Source organism: Myodes glareolus, chromosome 21, assembly GCF_982192425.1.
Source record: "Myodes glareolus chromosome 21, mMyoGla1.1, whole genome shotgun sequence".
NCBI classification, from domain to species: Eukaryota; Metazoa; Chordata; class Mammalia; order Rodentia; family Cricetidae; genus Myodes; species Myodes glareolus.
Window position 1 is genome coordinate 11,194,426 of NC_142046.1, and position 6,000 is coordinate 11,200,425.

Below are 6,000 nucleotides of genomic sequence, written 5' to 3' on the forward strand. Positions count from 1 at the left end.
ACAAATATTTGTTTTTATTTATGTGTATGCATGTTGTCTGAATGTCTGCCTGTAGGCCAGAAAAGGGCATCAGATCCCTTTATAGATGGTTGTGAGCCACCATGCAGGTACTGGGAACTGAACCCAGGTCCTCTATAAGAGCCTCTTGAGCTCTTAACTGCTGGAATATCTCTACAGGCCAACATGTCTTTTTTTTTAAAGGGGGGGAGGTCCCTAACGCCCAGGCTAGCCTCAAGCAATCTGTGCAAGTACTCTGTTGTCTCAGCCTGTCAAGCAGCAGGCCTGCACCACAGGACCTTGCCTTGTGTGCCTTTAGAGGAGTTTCTTGCTGTCCATTTCAACATTCTTCTTTTTCCTCTTACTCTGCTGTTTCAATATGTACCTACATAGAATGCCATGGAAAGGAAGAAGGCAAGACCTGGCTCTGTCTCATACCAGTTGTGTAATTATACTGTGTCTTCCTGTCTATAAGTTTTAGTTAAAATGATTAAATGAGAAAAACTAAAGTTCAATTTACCTTGCATTATGCTCATTCCCTTGACCAGAAGTCATTTCTCAAAAGCTAACACTACACTACCTCCACTCCAGAGAAACTCCTCATGCCGGTGCCTGTCACTGCACTGAAGGGACAACTTCCCTCTCACAGCACAAAATGACACCTTTGGTTTTGGGTTTTATTTTGTTGGTTTTTTTCGAGACAGGGTTTCTCTGTAGCTTTGGAGCCTGTCCTGGAACTAGCTCTTGAGGACCAGACTAGCCTCGACCTCACAGAGATCTGCCTGCCTCTGCCTCCCGAGTGCTGGGTTTAAAGGCAGGCACCATCACCACCCGGCAACTGAGTCTTCTTAAACTGTACTACAGTGCCTGACTTATATCTACACACAATAAATGCTTGCTAGATCAAATGACTATAAATAACAAGTGTTTATGGGGTTCCAGGTAAAAAATCATCCCCAGGGCTAGAGACACAGTTCAGCAGTTAAGAGCCAGGACTGCTCTTGTGGAGGCCCAAGTTCAGTTCCCAGCACCCACATGTACAGCTCACAAGCATCAGTGGCTCCAGCTCTAGGGCATCTGATACCCTCTTCTGCTTTTCTGATCGCTGCAGGCAACTGCCCTCACACAAACCCCACATGGACACATATATTTAAAAGATAATTCTTAAGAAAAAAAGTAAAGAAAGAAATCATTAGATGCTGGATTGTCCGTAATTGGTTAAGTGAGACCACCTACAGTTGGACCATGGGAAGCATAAATAATGTGTTAGAAACCAAAACCCGGGAAGCTTCTAGATGTGGCAGGGTAAACTTTCTTTTTTCAGTACTTGAGAACAAATCAAAAGTGATTTGAGATCTTACTTATCCAGAGGGAAGGCCTATAATGGGGGCTTTAATAAACTTAACTGTAAAAACTAGCCAGGAGCCACAGGCGCATAGATGCTATGCAGGCACTCTGCACATTTAGTAGCTGACGGCAGATGTGGGCACCCAGCTGAATAGGAAAGAGGCACCGGGTATGCCCGGCCAACCTCAGGCTCCAGTGAGTTTGCAGACGTGGAAGCTGAAAAAGATGGGGGCAATTTTATCACTGAGCAAGCACTTTCATTGCAGCTAGTGGGGCCCCAAAACACATGACTAACGCACTTTATAGGTGTTCTGATAGGTGTTCACAGGAGGGACCCATCCTTTCTGTTCGTCAAGTGAATGCCGACGTTTTAACTGATGTGTGTGTCCACGTCACTATTCACACCGGAGAAGGGTTTTGGACTTGGCTGTTTGGAGGTTTATAACAAGCATGGTCCGAGATACACACTTCTTTAAACCGTGGTCTTTTCTTCTTCCCACCCACTCCCCAGCTATACAACTCCTGCCACTCCCATAAACAGAAAAACCGGAATCCAAGTTCCCAGCAGCACTCCAGATAGGAAAAGAATCTGCAGGACTGTGTCAGGACTGCCCAGGCAAAGCTTTGAAGACCTGATTTCACAGAATGGAGCTGGGGCACCGAACCTTGACGAGTTCTGGGCCTGAAGCCGCCGGTGCCTGCCCCCCCCCCCGCTCCCGCCCCCACACCACCAGGTCCACAGCCTCTCCTCACCTAAGTCACACACCCAGCTGTCAGGCTCGGGAAGGGCCAGGAAACGGATGCTCCCAGGCCACCGAGCACGGCCCCGACGGGCGGCTGCTGGGCAGCGCAGGCAGCAGGGTGCTGAGGGCAACAGGGTGCCGCGGGCCAGGGGGCGGCGGCTGGGGCAACCTTTACCTGAAGCTGCTTCCACACTACGGGCCGCCTCGCCCAGGACACGTCCCTGAGGGAGGCCCCGGCTTCCCCACGCCTCTCGGACCCTGCACTTCAAGGACCGGCGCTTCTACCGGCCGGCTCTGCTGTCTCGCCCCAGACTCGCCCTCATGACCCCGCCGCGCCCCGCCGCCGCCGGCCGGCAACAGCAGCCCTGTTACCCCGAGCCGCGACACGACCCGGAACCGCACCCGGCGTACCGGAAGTCCCCGCTCGGGAAAGCGCCTCTGGCTGGGGACGCAGTGCGCAAGCCCCAGAGCCAGGAGCGAGCGCCTCCCGGGGGGCGGGACGGGGCGGAGCCTGACGGACAGTTTGCGCACGCGCTCTGCATCCAGGCCTGTCTGGAGCAAGTTAGTTGACTTCTGTCTGCCCTAAATTGTCAGCCCTCTGTAAACTATTCTCACTTTTACAGGGCACAGTCCTCAGCTTAACCTCTACGTCAGAAAGAAGAGTTCACTGCAATTATTATTTGCTAGATGGACATGGTATCAAACTGTTTTTTAAGTTCATATCTCAACACCCAGATTAGCGCTGCTCTCAGACCTCATCAGAGAAGTTTCTTACTGCTGTGGACAGTGGTTAATACAGAAACTCACAACTGGCCAAAGTGCAGAGATGGAACGTCTATGGAGTGCTCAACCAAACTGGGATACATCACACCTCCACTCTGGAAGGCTCAGAGACCATCACAGAAGGGAGAACAGAAAGATGGCTAGAGCCAGAGGTCAGGAGCAATCAATATCCTATGGACGTGACAGGCTCTCTGCACTCATGAATTCACAGCAGCTCCGGTTACTGTACAAGACCCACATAAGACCAAGCCAGTCAGTGTTCTAGAATGGAAGTGGGGAGCTCCCAAGCCCCAACTCCTAGATGAGGAGCTATTGACAGTTGGTGGCTATGGGGGAGGGGGCTGTTTACCATAAATGTGCCGCTGGTAGGATAGCCATCTACAATGGATGACCCCAAAGTCAGAAGTACATGGGCAACACAAATTGTAATTTAATAAAAAAACAAATTTTAAGCAGGGAGGAAGTTAGTCAGGAATTTGAGAGTGACTAAAGCTGAATCTGGGACAAGTTAGGGGAGGGCGTGAATATGCTCAAGATACATTAAGCCAAGCGATGGTAGTTGTGCATGCCTGTAATCCCAGCACTCAGGAGGCAGAGACAGGTGGATCTCAGTGAGTTCAAGGCCAGCCTGGTCTACAGAGTGAATTCCAGCACAGGCTCCAAAGATACAGAGAAAGGCTACCTTAAAAAGCCACAAAATAAAAAGATATATTGTATGCATGTATGAAATTTTAAACAAATTTAATTTTAAAAATCCTTTTTTTTTAAAGAGTCAAATACGAAGTCTATATTTTTGTGAGTCTTTGAACACTACACCTCTTGATTTTTTTCCACCAATAACAATGGTTCCAACTTCTGAGTATTGCTATGAGAATAAAATAGGTTGATTATAATATAGCATATTTAGCTATTACTTAGATAAAAAGGGTTTATATGCTGCACAATCATTCTCAGAGCTAAAGTGCTGAGCACAGCTCCTACCTGGCAGCCCCAGAGCTAGCAGAAACGGTACGTCCACCATTTTGAAATTGGAGAGAGGCGGAGCCAACATCCAGAGCAGCTGCAACCCAGCTGCTTAGCATTTTAAAAGCTCTTCAAGACAGTAAAGAATTACAGATACAAAATAGGACAGATATAGCTATATAGAACCTTTAAATGAGTCACAGTGTTGGATAAATGTAGAAAATGAGTATAGAAAGTTATATAAAAAAAGTAAATGGTTTTAAAAAAAATGGTGAAGTCTTAAAGAGACAGAGTACAAACAGTCATAGCTTAAAGGGAGTAAAAAAAGGATAAACCATGTAAAGATAAAAAATTCACAGAGAGTCTGGATTATGAATATTATTGTATTTTCGTTGAATTATTTTTACTGTGAAGGAACTAAGTACAGAGAGACATTTCATTATATGGGCCACTAAGCTAAACCAGCACGTGTACTACAAAGATAACTTGACTTCAGAATTTGGGTCTAAGGATATGTTGCTTTGAAAAAGAGGTTCTTCTTTTGTTTCCATGGAGAATGAGAACCTGTGGATTGCTTCCAGACGAATATGGTTTGATGGACCAAGAGCCCCTGAAAGGTTGCCATAAACAACCCCGAAAAAGTTACTTCACCAAACTGCTGACTGAGATGAACCTACCACACAGGATACACCATAAAAGACCTGATTAACAGCACCCTCAATCAGCAGAAAGTAGTCTAGAGAACTACATTAAAATTCCCTAAATGATTGTTTATAAATGTTTGTTTACATTTAAAGGGGATATGCTATAGAGATTTGCATTGGTATGGATCTTGGTTTACAAATTTAAGGTCAACTTTGTTATACTGTGTACATACATATTTCTGCTCTTGATTAAGGTATTGTGTTTGTGCAGCTCATTTAAAAATGTAATGTGTAATTAGAAATACAATTAATAGATAATCATTTATAATAGTCAAGCTTGTAGTCATGTTAGTTAAATTTTCTAGATGTACTGAGATGTATTTCAAATAGATAGGTATTCTTCAAACCTTTCAAAGACTACAAAATATGGCATTTAAAATGTTTTAAGAACATAGGGCTTTTCATGACAATGAGACACATCTGTTCCTGGCAGCATCAATCTACTTCAAGAGGATGATGGGCATCAAAGAGACTCCTTATGGAGTTGGTTAGACATTTGGGCAAGACACTGCTCTTGCCTGAACTGCTTAACTGGACTTGCAGGATCCGCAAAGAAATGACTGTTAAACTTGCCTAAAGATAAGATGATCCTTTGGGGTTCCTGCTTCATGAAAGAGTCTGTGAGACATTCTACAGGACACAGAAAAAAGTGACTGACAAACTGCCAATATAGGCAGAACTGTCTTTGAAATTTCCTACTTCATGGGAAAGTCTGCTGGATACTATGGGTCTTTAGGCTGAAGATGGATGCCCCAATGGTACAAAAGATATGCAAGATATTCATCAGTGTGGCTGTGGGACAAGGCCAGTTCAGGCACCCCTTCTGGAGTCTTTGATGGAGTTGAAGAAGATGTAGTTACAAGTATAGTTTTCCTTAGTTATGATAAAAGATAAAATAGATATAATATTGTAACTGTAATTCTTGCTTGATACCTGTTTTGTTATATGTAATTTTACTATGTTAAAGTTAAAACCTTCCTTTTTATTTAAACAAAAGGGGAGGTGATGTGGGATTCCCCTCTGTATGCTATAAATATCATTGTCTATAAAGGAACTGTTTGGGGCCTATAGCAGAGCTATAGGGGAACAGAGCTAGGCAGGGAAAACTAAACTGAATTCTTGGAGAAAGGAGGCGAAATCAAAGAGACGCCTTGTAGCCCTGCTAGAGACAGATGCCGGAACTTTAACCAATAAGCCACAGCCGTATGTCAATACACATATTAATAAAATGGGTTAAATTAATATGTAAGAGTTATCCAACAAGAATCTAGAGCTAATGGGCCAAGCAGTGATTTAATTAGCACAGTTTCTGTGTGATTATTTCGGGGCTAAGCGGCCGGGAACAAGCAAGCAACCTCCTTGCTACAGTATATGATTGGTCTCTTGCTTCAAATGGGGTAGAAGGAGAGAGGCACACAATCATCAGCTGGGCTCTTACACGCACACCACCGTGCTTCCTTCAG

General features: G+C 44.8%; 1 protein-coding gene across 7 annotated transcripts in view; it reads right to left on the reverse strand.

Annotated features, from left to right (window-relative positions):
• Positions 1-2,483, reverse strand: part of Mapkap1 (MAPK associated protein 1) — a 212,026-nt gene extending 209,543 nt beyond the window's left edge. For 2 of the 7 annotated variants that reach the window (XM_087899700.1, XM_087899701.1), the window contains exon 1: positions 2,098-2,480. The gene's annotated coding sequence lies outside the window, so the exon portion shown is untranslated. Of the gene's footprint in view, positions 1-2,097 lie in introns of all 7 variants that reach the window. The other 5 variants (XM_087899704.1, XM_087899703.1, XM_087899702.1 and 2 more) reach the window with 5 other exon arrangements.
• Between the last annotated feature and the right edge of the window lie 3,517 nt (positions 2,484-6,000).